General features: G+C 41.3%; 1 protein-coding gene and 1 non-coding gene across 5 annotated transcripts in view; both read left to right on the top strand.

Moving 5' to 3' along the window:
- TRPM3 (transient receptor potential cation channel subfamily M member 3) overlaps positions 1 to 14,528 on the top strand; it is a 703,802-nt gene that overhangs the window by 519,299 nt on the left and 169,975 nt on the right. The window lies entirely within an intron of this gene.
- Positions 2,858 to 2,939, top strand: MIR204 (microRNA mir-204). The gene has a single exon (NR_129162.2). It is a non-coding gene; the product is annotated as a microRNA mir-204 (primary transcript).

Genomic DNA, 14,528 nt, shown 5'->3' with positions numbered 1-14,528 from the left:
GAAAAAGGTCAGTGTCCTGCTTAAACTTATATAGTGAATTAAGTGGCACAACTTTTATCTGATCCCAGAATTCCCACTTGTAGTCTGCAGCTTTTTGCTCAGCATGGTCACTACCTTGGTTTGAGAGTTATTTTTCTTATTTCATTTAATTTAGCACCAGAAAAACTCAAATCAGAAAACGGTTTTCTGTGCACCTGAGCAAGGAACAAAAGCAGGATCTTAGGGCATCAGGCTCATTTGATGCAAAATCTTTAGTCCTTTATTCCCTCATTTTTCCCCTTGAGAACATTTTTCCACTATGTCCTGAAGGATAATTAAGGAAATATCAAGATATTTGAGGTCACACTCAATGGATACCTGATACCCAGACTTTCCATTTTTAACCATACAACAAATCTGGTTGACCTTCACTAAAATGTCATTTTAACTTTTGTTCATTAGGATTTGGTAATGGGGGGGTATAAGAAATAAACTGAAAACACAACAGTGCTGTTCATTCTGCACAGAAAACGTAGCTAAGTCAATTTTGAGTGTGGTTCCATGAATAAACGCTCATGCTACATTTCCAATAGGGTTTGTATTGTTGTCTATTTGAGACTTTGCTCATAGTACTTAGCAAGAGGTCTAATTGCTGCACAGAGTGGTATAGCGGCCCAGGGAGGCCTGTGCTCCCAAGCCAAATTTACATTCTCGGGAACATGCTAATTAGTAACTTTCTGGAAAATACACAGTAGTTATTCTTAGCTTGTTATTTTTGCAAATTATTGAGAATCCAAAGGAACCAGTCTTATAGTTTGTGCTTCGAGGAATATTGCTTTACGCTTTCCCCAATGAGTACATTCTTATGAAAAGGCAGCTCTGACAGGTTATGGGCAGTGAGAATTTACCAAATTCTGTGAAAAGTGGGGTGAGACACTACTATGCCTCTGACCAATCAGCTACCCGCTGGCCAACCACCGACTGCCAACAACTGCCACAGGTTGAGGCTGCTCTGCAAGTCTGGCTTGATCCTGGGAAGCCAGGGCCAGAGAGTCTGGGGCCCTCCAAACATGTTGTTTTAGGGAAAAAATGAAAGAAGGTCAGAGCAGAGGCCTCCCTTTGAAATGAGACACTGCCTGAGTCATCTAACCCAAAGCTAGCTTGTTCAGTAAGTTAACAACTGCAGAGAGATGATTTACCATCAAATTTGTCTCCCAGTAAGGGATAGAAGAGCCAAATTGGTAAGAAATGTATTATAATGAAATAGTTTTGATGACTTTTTTTGAAGATAACAGATGATAGGTAGATAGATAGATAGATAGATAGATAGATAGATAGATAGATAGATAGATAGATAGATAGATGATAGATAGATAATAGATGATAGATAGATGAAAGATGATAGAGATGTATATAATATAGATATAATCAATATATATGAATTATATCTATTTATCTATCTAACTAGTAATTTTCTTGGCCAATGAGAGAAAGAGAAGAGAAGGAAATGTGGGCATCTCTTCAGTAAATAATATTACACATATTGAGTGACAAGTTGATCTTGGTTTGAATTCCTCTTTAAAAAGAAATTAAGTACATTAGCCTCTGAAAAAAAGTACTCCTTTTAGGTTAAAAGTAGCTAATCACCTGAGAATAGGACACATATCTCCAGAAATCAGAAAGATGTTTTTTAAAGTAGGAAGGGGGAAATTCAGTTCTTATTCAGTCTTAGAAAACACAGCTTTGAAAGATTCATTATGATTAGTATTGCAACAACTAACATTTCTTGAGGAATTTACTAAATGCTAAGCATTATTGCAGGTACTTAACATGACTTAACTTACTTGGCCCTAGAACCAATCAGCAATCAGCTGGGCTGAAACCGAATAATGAAGGATAACCCCCTCAGCAAAGAGAATGTTGATTTTAAGGACCTGCTTAGGTGAAGGAGTGATGGGACAGTCTATAGATGGTACAGAAGGGCTATTTGATGCTTTGCGTAATTCTAAATGTGCATCTTCCATTGCCATCACATGTATAAATTTATATAAAGTGGGTGATCGGTCTGCTTTAATAAAAGTGTATCCAACCATTGGGTTGTAGAAATTTCAAAGATTTTATTTTTTGACAGGATGCCTGCCGTTTTTCTCTCTTGAGTCCCGCTTGTTTTATTCATTTTGGGGTAGTTGCCAATTAGACCAAATTGGTAAGTATAATTAATGGACAACATGAATTTCCTCTTAAACCCAAACCAAGAAAAATAACCATAGAAACATTCGTTTCCTTTAGAAATTCATAATAGTATTCTTTCTTATGACTACCATTTATCTCCTTTTCTAAGACATCCAACCACATCACAGTTAGTTACTTCTTTTTATTTATCATCTTAAAACACCATGTAAGATAGGGAGGCAGGAATAAGAATTTACTGAGGTCCTAGTATGATCCAGGCACAATGCTTGGCATTTTAATATATACTATCTCTTTTAATACAAAAACATTCAGGCAGGAATTCTCTTCTTAGACTGACATGATTCTGAAACCCTTGCTCTTTTCACCCTACATAAGAAAGCATTATTTCACTTAAAAAGACACTCCCCTAAAACTCCGTTGCCTTGGAGGACTTAGAGGTTATTATTTTATTCAATAACTATTTGAACACAAACTATGCCAGACACGTTTTGAGCATCAGTTTAGGTGAAATGAATCATAGGCAGAACTTTGGGCAGAGGACATTGCCCCAGTGTCAAGATGGTGGAGAAATTCACAGGAACAGCACAAGTGGGAGGTAGAACAGGGTGATGACATGGAGGGTGGGGGTGGATGCAAACAGAGGAGCTCCTGATCGTGTGCCCATGGCTACAGTCTTTCTTCATGTGACTCGTGGACTTCCCTTTGTCATCCTATGCCTGAGAATATATGAAGGAGGCTGGGAAGGCAAAGGGACGTTCAATTGTCATCACTGGCATCTTTTTTGATCATTGCACCATCATCCAATACATTGGGGTAACCATGACATGAAATTTTCCATCATTGAGCCCATAACTGTTCCATAAGATAAATAACAACTCTGTACGTTAATGGTCATAGCAGAACTTCATTCAGGAAGTCCTGAAAGTAGGAAGCAGCGGATTTATATTCTCAAAGACTGAAAGCTCTGGGTTCAAATCACATGACTTGACAAGGAAGTTAAATTTCCTCTGGGAAGGTTACATGTATATCGGGAACATAGCATTGCCTTCTGCGGTTGCTGTAACCTGTTTGGCCCAGTCTTGTAGACTTCCTACTGCTGGCAGACTCAAATCGCGTAAAGACCATCCAAAATACAAATACCAAATTCATAATCAGTTAATGTGGTGACTTGCCATTTTTTTGATATTCTCAACTGAATGTCCTCCTTTTAAAGAATTTTCCTCTAAAGAATAGGTTGTGTGAAGAAGCCAGCACAGTTTAGGCATCTGCTCTCTCTTCGTCTTGGCTGGACACAGTGGGCTGTGTCACTGAAAAGTTCGTCACGCTTGTTAATGAAAAGTCACTTTGTCAATCAAGACAACAATGGAGTCAAAAGACTAATGTTGAGAGAGTGGAACCTATTTCTTAGTGTTTGCCTGTCTTGTTTATCTGACTCATTTTCCAATTCAAGCTAGGAGTTCTCTCTTTTTGAGGAAAGAACCTCTTCCACCTTAGACATACTTGCTCAGGGACTGGGACAGTTTCTGTAAACAAATGAGTGTAACAGGGGAAATGTCCACAATTTTTATAAGGTCTTGGATTCTTCCACAACAGGGTAGAATGCTGAGATCTCCTTTCAGATCAGAAAGATCTGAGTTGCAAATGTTTGACTGGCATATGGTCTCAAAGTCAGCAAAGTTTTCTTTGCTGGTTGGATCTAATAGGTTCCTTTCATGATAACATAAACCCTCTTGCTTGGACCCAATCTCTTCTTATTTCACTATCAAAAGACCGTCTATATCTTTATTATTTCTTGTTTTTCTAGCTTCTCCTCCTTTGCAGTCTCCTTTAAATGATATAACCTGTCAGATATGTTTTTGTCCTGTCTTGACATTTGGTGAAATTCCAATGTCTCCCTTATACTACTTATTGGCAAAACTTACACTTTACGTCTCAGTTCAGAATCTTCTCTTCTATGAAAACACATACACACACACACACACACACACACACACACACACACACACACCATGATCTTTTAGGCCGTTATTCACCACATCCTCCATACTCCCACAGCTCTCTCTGTAAACCTCTGTTGTAGCACCGGCTCTTTTTGGTAGAATGGTTATCTGTCTACCTGCCTGCACTGGCCCCCATCACCTGTAGATGGTGAGCCCCTTGTGAGCAGCAGCTGGGTCTCCCTCATGTTTGTCATCCTGTAAACCGAGCACAGTGCCTGGCACATGCAGGTAGGTGCTCAATAAATGTTTAGAGTAAACATCAATATTTGGTTTTAGGGCCTTATTTTTAGCTCTGGTTTCCAGCCTGACATGAGACTACAATAGATAAGCTTAGGTATTAAAAGCCATAAAGGAAGGACAAATAATAAAGCAATAATACATAGAAAGACTCAGGGAGGATAGATGGATAGGGACATGTCCAGGAAAAGACCACCGCCCATGCTTCTGTCATTTGCATGGAAGCATTCACTCTGGGAAACTGCTCTGTGTTCCTGTTGTTGTTGCTAAATCACTTCTGCCTTAGGAATTTAGAGAGAATAAGAATATATTTTCTGTAGCTGCCAATGCTAGCATGGCTTCATTATTTCCATTTATGCAGAAAAAGAAATACTTACAGATTGTGCCCTCATTCTTTAAAGTGATAATTGTCCGTGGCTGCTTTTCAGAATAGATTAGGATCAACCCATTTCGTAGAAATGCATAGCTAACTTCAGAAAGTTAGACAAACATAATGAGAAGACTTGTGCTGACTGAGTACTTTTCTGCCACAATCAACAGTTTTACAGTGGGATATATTTAGAGAAGATAAGGTATCTCATTCTCTATGGGTCTTATAAAAAAAAGTGGGCTGAGATTTTAATTCGCTTGAAATGGATGAGGCCAGGGAATTTAATCAGAGGACCCTTCAAAACCCCTTCCTAGAACTGAAAATATTTTCCTTGCCCCTTCAAAAAAATTATTTGGAGCATTTCAAGCCATTGAAACTAATGGATGTAAGGGTGAAGTATAATTCATATGGGCTTGCACAATGGCTAGGAATAGTGCTCCCACAATGCCACTAATAGAGTTGTCAGACATTTTAACAGAATAAAAATCTTTTAACCTTGAACCATTAGCTAAAGATCATTAACCCCCAAGAAAAGTGATAATAAAGATGTTATGCCCTATTATTGACCAAATTAGCGACAGCTGATATATTTTTTTTCTTTTTTGGCATCCATTAGTGAAATGAATAAGCAGCTATTCCCCTCACTGAGCAGGCGGTCCCTGTTCTGCAAGGCCAGATTTCAAAAGCTGCATGGAATTCCACCTGCCACCAACCCGCAGGCGAACACTCAAATCTCAGGCCAAGGAGTCCACGGTTCTTGGTGGCTAATGAGCCTTGGCGTCTCTGTGTCCATGCGGGGTTCTGTGGACAGTTCCTGCTGGGATGAGGCAAGGCGGGGGGGGGGGGGTGAGAACAGGTGCACCTTTGCTAAACAAGGGGTGAGGATTGAGGAGTCAGCTTTTCTAGTATCAAACAGATCTGAGCTGAACCTTCCTCATTAGCAGCATTTCTTCCGTCCACAGGCAGTGAGCACTGACTTGGGTGCACATCACAACTTCCTGTGAAATCCGGGGGAGATCCCGAAGGAAACGGCCATTAAACGTGGCGTGCCTGCCTCGGGAGTGTGGGGGGGAATAAAAACTCACTGCCCCTGGTATATGCACTTGTAGGTTCTGCTTTCTTGGCATGCATGGAGCAGGATTTGTTTCATCCTCTTGATTTATTTGGTTTTATTATTCAAGGAATAAGAATCATTGTAGTGAGTATACATTATTGTTCATAAATTTAGGTATTTAGGAAATGTCATATAGTAAATTCTTTCCTTAATCCAGATAAACCCAAGTCTAAGCCTCCTTTTATCTAGTTTTGGTAAATTTAATCTTAATCTTTATTAGATATATCTCTCTCCACCCTCCTGGTCTCTCTCCCTCTTTCCTCCTCTCCTTACCTCCCACCTTCTCTCTTCCTTTCTTCTCATTCTCTCTCTCCCCCTTCCTCTCTCTCCCCCCACCTTCAGTCTCCTCTCCTCCCTCTCTCTAACCCTGCCCCTCTCATGTGTACAGTACTTCTGGAAAATTGGGGAAGGGCCTCTTAACTTCCCTCAGCAAGGTTACCGCTGATACAGTGACTGCCAAGCCTGCTTGGCCGCTAGGGCAGAGGGCCCTGGTGCTCCCGCCCTGAGTAAAGCCAGTGGGATTTTTCTACAGCTGGTGTCACCGGTGCTCAGGGTGCAGCAGCCTCGGGTCTGGCACCCCAGGCTGCACTTCACAGCAGTCCCCCTCAGACCAGGTGCCTTTGCTAATCACATCCTTGTGGAGCTACATTTGGGTAGAGACGGCAGAAAATAAACAAAATATATAGTGTATTCAGCAGTGATAAGTGCCAGGGAGAGAGGTATTGCAGAGAAGGAGTTGCGATTTAAAGGGAGTGGTGGGAAGGCCTCCCTGAAAAGGGGATGTCTGAGGAAAGCCTTGGAGGAAGTGAGGGAGCAAGCTATGGGGTCATTTGGGAAGAACATACCTAGACCATTTCTAGATGAGGGGACAGCAATGAAAGGTGCTGAGGTGGGAACGTGGGCAACGTATTTGAAGAACCTCAGGAGGCCTGTGGGGCCATATAGAATGAGCAAGAAGGAGAGAAAGAAATGGCCAAATGCCGCTGGCAGGTCAAATGAGAAGAGACCCAGGAACTGACCATTAAGGATGTTGTTAGTCCCTTCTCCCAGTTCCAGGTTGGGTAATTCTCTCCCTTTCTCCCCATCAACATACTTGCCTTTCTCTTCTCCCCCTTCCAGACATCAGTGGCTTAGGTTTTTAACAAGTTATTGAGGAAGCCTCTCTTCAGGTCAGCAATGCAAGCCTCCCAGGAGAAAAGACAGCCTGGTACACCCTTTTTGTAATGAGGAGATAGAAAGAGCAATGGAAAACAAAATATAAAGTAATTAATAACTCCAAAAATAATCTTGCTACACAGAAAAGATATTCTTTACTTTTAGGCATAGTAGCAAGTAGAGAATGTATTAAATGGGATGAAGTGGTTAAGTAGTTGGTGCTAGGGGCTGAATTGCAAGAGGGGTGCGTATGTTCTGATAAGGACATATTGCATCAATCACATACAAGTAGAACAGGTGTCCACACTTGGTTTACACAGTCAGGTTTCCAACTTGATCATTGGCATGCTCGAGCTTGGCAAACTAACAGGTGTTGCCTTATGCGAATCATTTTTATCACATTAGTTAGACCCAAAGGTTGGCAAACTATGGCTCGCGGGCCAAATCCAGTGAGCCATCTGTCTTTGTAAATAAAGCTTTATTGGAACACAGCCATGTCCATGCTCATTCATGTACCATCTATGCTGCTTCTGAGCTACAGTGACAGAGTTGAGCACAGAGATGGTTGCAATAGAGACCATTTGGTCTGCAAGTCTGAAAATATTTACTGTCTGGTCTTTTGCAGAAAAAGTTTGCTCACTCCTGGTGTAGACTTGGAAATAGACTATTGGAAACATAACATGGGTGTTTCAGTCCTGCTCCATGGGCTTTCATCTTACTTCACTTGAGGGGGCACATCTTGGATTTCACTTCTTTGCACAGGGTGGGGGAAGTCTGTTCTCCCTGCAGCTTTATGCCAGGGCAGTGGTTCCCAAAGTGTGATCCATGGACCAGAGCAATAACGTCACCTGGGAACTTGTCAGAAATACACATTCTCAAATCCCACAGAAGCTCTAGAGATGGAGCCCAGCAGTTTGTGTTTTAACTGCTCCTCCAAGTAACTCTGATACTTGCTGAACGTGAGAGCCACTGCGCTGGAGCAGACACTGACCAGAAGAGCTGAGAACTTGAAACGGGCGTTTCTTCACACCCCTTGTTGTGATAATTTGCAATACACCCGAATCGGGCTTCTCAGGGCAGTCCTTAGAGTGCCACTTCCTTATATAGCACGTTAGGATAGCCCACTTTTTAGAATGATGATGGCACTAGCACTTACTATTACAGTCAAATGATTTGTGGTGGCAGCAGTAGGAAATAGCCAAGTGGCTGTTTCACACAAACATGACAAAGCAGGTTAAGGAGTTTAAACACCCCCAGTGACTAAGGACCCAGTGCACCCACTGCCTGCCCCTGGGCCATGCCTGTCTCCTGACTCCTCCTCATGCGTTTTGATGTGCTTAAGTGATAGAATGTGATGAGGCATTTATTTATGAGAGAAAAGTAGAAGAGATTTGTTTCTAGCACCATCATGGACATGTTAGAACATGGGAGAAACTTTAAATGGGTCTTTTCCCCCTCCAGGATTTATGCAGGTGCTACTGTATTGTTCTTGCTATTTTCCTTCACTTAATGACCTAATCCTTCCCTGGAGCTTCATCTCTCTGTGTTTCTAGAGGAATATGTCTAATAATGAACAGCTGTGGTTTAGATGGAGCTGGAAACCTGATGCCAGGAATCTGGGAAGGGCATCTGTGAGTCTTGGCCTTTTTCATCAGGAGGAGATGCAACGAAGGAACAGTGAACAAACTCAGGCCCGTTTCTAAATATCTGAGGACAGCATCTATTTTTAAAATCTGCTGGAAATGAGTTTGAGACCCTGAGACATGAGAGAGATAGTGACCATATGTACTGGTTTGTCCAGTTCCAGCTTATACCTGTCATCCAAAGTAACAATTAATGATGACCTGTTCACCTGCAAGTGTCCTGGCATTAGAGTGCAGAGTGTGAACTCTGCATTTTCTAACAGGTCTCTCTTTGAAACCTAGTTCAGACATGCAACTTACTCTCTATGCCTCAGTTTATCTAACAGTAAAATGGGGATAATAATATCTCTATCACAGTGTTGTTGAGCAGATTGAGTAAGCATGTGCAACCTGCCTGGCTGAGTGCCCAATACCTAGTAAGTGCTCAGGGCTGCTTCCCCTAAGGGAGAGAGAAACTGCCTTTAGCCAATTGGCCAGTGGACTTCACTACATGAAATCATTCACTACAACGCTGAAATTCATAAACAACCCGGCTTTGGCTCCTTTTGTAATTATCTTTTTTACATATTGAAATTGTCATTTCTTTAGGAGCTATGACATCAAGAAAATACTTATGTTTCAGAGAATGCCATATTAGCACCTAAAAAATAAACTCCTGTTCACAAACTTGAATAGGACACTCTGGTTTGTTGGATGCTGCTGCAAAATGAAGCCAGAAACAGAAATGACAGCATTGCAATTCATGGTGTTGAGGCTTGAGGAAGCCCCAAAAATTGTACTTCACTCTTGGATGGGACAAGTTTCAAATGACTGAGAGTGGACACAGGAGCCAGGCAGATGAAGATCAAAATATCATTTTGATTAATGATGAAGTTACTAGAGATAATGTCTTAGTATGAGGCCCAAACGGGTTCACCTGCTCACCTCCAACTCCAAACGGTCAACCAGAGGTTAAGTTTGGGTCTACAATAGATACTTTTACTAATGTCACTGACTGGCATGAGGACATGGGGAAAGAAAGAAAGAAGCTAAATCCTCCTCAGTGGAGAATTTTAGTAGATTAGTTACATTCAATTGAGAAACACAGGTATTAGTCACCACTGATCAGGTTACTCAGTTCTACATGTGGAGAGTAGGGGAACCATAGGAGACTAGATGTGTCACACTAATGGAACTCCCTCCACATGGAAACTTGCAACCAGAGGAAAGAAGATCCCCCATGACATTGTCGCCTATATTTCACACCAAGGATTTAGTCACAGTAAAGATTCAATCAGATTGGATTTGTGTTATCTTTTGGAAAAGATGCCCAGAAATCAAATAAAAATGTATCAATTTTTCCAATGGTTGCTCAGAAATAATACTGAATACCTTTACTAATAATCAGTACCCTTCCTTTGTCTCATATATGATAATGGCCATCAACTATTTTAATAACTTTGGTGATGGATGAGGGTCACTCCTAGCCTCCTATAGCATCTTAGCTGCTAAAACATATCAGTCACCTCAGAGGAGGCAGAATTTAGGTCTCCACTTCAGTCATATAGTTCCCTATTCATTTCAACTAGAGGAAGTAATCATTTTCATGGACCTCCTTCCAGCAAGGGGAAGAAGGTAAACCTTTGCTTACATCTTTCTCCCCAATGGCCAGGACATGGGACTCCAGCTGAGTCCAATTCTGAGAAGTAGCAAGGCTTCAATTTAAAAGTACAAGACAGCTGAACTGAAATTGCCTGTTCGAGTCCCTAAGAATTTGGACTCTTCCAGACTTAATCGAGATGGACAAGTGAAATGTGAGCATCCACCCAGGTCACTCAGCATGTTCTTCTCTAGGTCCCTGGCCACTGGTGAGGCCCAGTAATTAAGACCTGTGAAAGGACACGATGGGGCCACTTAAATGGCTGTCATCTCTACTTTCAGTAGCTACATCAGTAGTATTGAGATATGACACTCAGTCCCTTTAAAAGCACTGATTTATTCCTATCCCTTCAGTTGTGTAAGTCCCAAGGTATAGGCCCTGGGTGTTGTAGATTTTAATTTTATTTCACAAGTATTTATTTGAACTACTTTCCAAGTGAGGCTCTATGAAAACCAGAATGTTGCCTAAGAGGGGTGGGGGTCTCTGTCCCAAGGGGTTTATAATTTAGTGGACGAAACTTCCATTAAAACAAGGAAAAATAAAATAACTGCCAAAAGATATGAAAACAACCACAACAACAGTGGGACTACACAAGAATGAATAACTAATACTGCCTGAGAGAGTTAGGAAGGGCCTCAGGAATTAGTAACCTCTGACCTGGACTTGGAAGATTGAGTTGGGATCTCTGAGGACCCACAATAAATAGCACCTCTCTTCCTTATCCAAGTCCTGAACAATCTGAGAAATAAAAGAGGTACTTGATGGAATTCAAAATACCACTTTTAGTTGGGGGACAAGCTAGCGCACATGGTTTTAAGTCTGTTGGCTTAGTGGGCTTAGTGACTCCCCTGAGTTAGGTAGAATCTCACAGCGAGCCTTTATCTCCCACCCCCAGCCCACCGCACACCTTCTGGGGCAGGGCCCCTGGAGGAGCCAGTGATCTCAGGCTTCCTACAGGCAGGCAGATGCCAAAAGGGAGAGAAGTGAGGCTAAGTGAGCAAGCCTACTTATTCTCAAATTTACCAAAGAGCCAAGTGAGTAAATGAGCATAGAAAGCCCAAGGATGTGCTCAGGGAAAATCCTCCCCCATGAAATCAGGAGTAGGAGAGAGACTCCTCTCTAAAAATTAGGATGGCTACTGGGAAGTTAAATAATCCTAGATGGAGGATCGTGAAAATAATCTGATGAGGCAGAATCAGAGTAAACAAAGAGTTCTGGAGGGAGATAAGGCTGCAAATGAAGGTTGGGTCCAGAATATGGGAGTCTTGTCTGTCACGTGAAAGGATTTGGGCTTTTATCTATAAGCAATAGTAACCCACTAATGACTGTTATTACAAGGAAGACTGTGCTTATGGATAATAATCAGCAGTGATGCAATAATTATGAAAAATTAGTTAAGAAGCAATCTCAGTCATCCACGGGAAAACCAATGGGCATAGACACTGGGTATTTGGCATAATTCCTGATTTTATAAAAATTTAAATCAGATCTGAGTGCCCTGGATCTCAGGTCAGCTGATTGAGAGAAAGTTGCTTATGTTATAAAAACATTTAAAATTTCTGTGGAAATACCTATAATGTCATCTAACCTATGAAAAAATCAGGATATACTTGATGTTAACTTAGTATCCTGCCTTCCTTGCTGTACCCCAAATTTTAGTGATAAACTACTATGCATAGAGCTGGGAATGTAAAGATAAACCTACCAGAGAAAAGACATGTCCAAACATGTAATTAATGAGATGAAACTTCAAGACATATGTAAGGTACATACTTATTGGCATGTGCTTTTTTAAAAAGCAAATGCTATAAAAATATATAAATGAGAATGGCTAATTCTGCCTAGCAGTGGGAGGTGGTCACAGGGAGGAAGCTGAGGAAGGCTTGTCTTTGAATCTGGGAATTGAAGGATGAGTATCAGTTTGTCACAGAAAAAAGAACATTCCTCAAGGAGAGAACAGAACCTTTTGCATTTGGGGCAGAGAAAAGAAATTGCAGTCTCCCTTAACTGATGCAAAGAGATTTTTAAAAATAATTTTGGAAAGGTAAATTAATACAAATACCACCAGCAACATGTCCCTCTTCCTTTCTGTCTGCCTCTCTTACCCAGCTCTGCTCTGCACAGTAGGCTAGGTCTTCGAATGTTTTTTCCATCCATAATTCCCTTGGCTGCTCTGTTGCTTACTAATTTTTGTCAAGAAGCCAAAGGAACTTGTACAGGCTATGGACCTAGATCCTGGCACAATTATGGGGGAGTGTGGGCAAAGTATTAAAAAGTAAAATGAATTAGAAACACTCTGATTACTTTACACTTGAGAAGGCAAGGAATGCCTTTTGATGTGGGTTTTGAACAGAGCAGAGACTAAGAAGACTATAGCTTTGTTTGGGTGAATTTTCTTGTAGACTTAGATCAATTACATTAAAACATCAAGCCTGCAAACAATGGCCCCAAAGAAAATAATGCTGGCTTTCCTTTTATGAAACTAATACTTGCCTTAAAACCCATGGGATTGGCTGTTGGCTTTCTATTGAAATGATTCATGTGGAATGCTGTTTGGATGTCCTGGTTATACATGGACATTAATAGCAGAATATTTCAATCAGAGTCTCTAGTCACAAGGGAATAACTGTTTTCCATTGACTGAGTCAAAAGCTAAGTTAGTTTATTAGCATATAATATACTTGGAGGTGGTTTGTGGTTTATTGGTTTTGTTATTTGGCATTTATATGTTTGTCCAACCCACAGAACTCAAAAGACTTAACAAGCTGATTGAAGCACTGAGGAGAGGCCCCTGTAGAAGGCATCTGGGGAGTGATACAAAAAATCACCTACCCCAAACAGAAAGTTTTAGCCTTTTGGATACATGAGAGAGGAATTGGGCTTCCTAAGCATACTGAGAGACTATTTAAAGTCCAGGCGTCCTCAAACTACGGCCCGTGGGCCACATGCGGGTGTTTTTGCCGTTTTGTTTTTTTACTTCAAAATAAGATATGTGCAGTGTGCATAGGAATTTGTTCATAGTTTTTTTTAAACTATAGTCCGGCCCTCCAACGGTCTGAGGGACAGTGAACTGGCCCCCTGTTTAAAAAGTTGGAGGACCCCTGATTTAAACTTTGGAAGAGCATGTTTCAAATTATTTCTTTTTCAGAGCACTCTTTTGGTTTAAACACATAAAATACATTTATTTTGCTTTCATCTTCATGGGAAATTTATACATTTAAAGTAGAAACATTATATAAGCTTAATAAATATAAAGAAGAATCTTTATATTTGCATTTGTTTAACCATTTTGTTCCTATTAAGTGCCAGAATCTATTCTAATTGCTCTTTATAAATAATAACTTCTTTATTACTCAGAACAACCCTGTGAATTATGTACCTGCTCTGTTTGTTAGATACATTTTGGGGATATCAAACTATAGCAAGATGTATTTCTGCACTACTAGGATGTGCATGGTTGCAAATAATACGTTATTAATTTTGTGAAGTCTAGTCATGCTGTCAAAGTTTACAGTAGCAGGAGGTAAAATAGCCCAGTGGCCCATGCTGAGAGGGAAAGTGGGAGTCAACAGGAAGCCAGCAGACGAACGAAGGTAGGGGTTAATCACGGGACTGAGAATCAGAGTCTGAAAACAAGGACAGGACAGATCCAGCTCAGTTCCAGACAGGCAGCCCACAATCTCAATCAAAGGGGTGAGTGAGAGAGGTCAAAGCTTTCAGAGTGTAGGGTAGAAATGGGAGTGGTGTTGTGTGAAGAAATGCTTCCAGGAAAGCCCACTGAAACCGTGGCAAACCCCCGTATGGGGCCCACAATGCCAGAGAGAGAGCAGGCAAATGTCCCAGCCTCGTTTGCAAGTAGAAGATGTGCTGCTCTCCAGGAACCAAGGACAATCAAAAGGGAGTGATTGCTCTCTCCTCCCTTGGGTATAGAGCTCTCCAAAGAGGGGATCGAAACCCCTCCTGCTGTTGTTAGGGTAAAGTTCACAGCTAACTCCACCCTTGAAGTGAGAGAAGCAGAGCAGCTTTCCATGACCAACCAGGCTTCCAAACTGACCATCAATGTATGCTCCAAAATGAAGGCCCATCCATCTCTCCCAGTCACTCACCTTGGGCCCAGGGTCTCCGCTCCAATTCCAGGAAGGCACATCTGACCCACTGGAGGTCTGGAATTAAATCAGCATTGAAAGAAGCCAAGTAG

This window comes from Eptesicus fuscus, chromosome 15, assembly GCF_027574615.1.
Source record: "Eptesicus fuscus isolate TK198812 chromosome 15, DD_ASM_mEF_20220401, whole genome shotgun sequence".
In the NCBI taxonomy this organism is placed as follows: domain Eukaryota; kingdom Metazoa; phylum Chordata; class Mammalia; order Chiroptera; family Vespertilionidae; genus Eptesicus; species Eptesicus fuscus.
The sequence above is the reverse complement of the archived record's forward strand: the minus strand, read 5'-3'. Positions and strand labels throughout refer to the sequence as shown.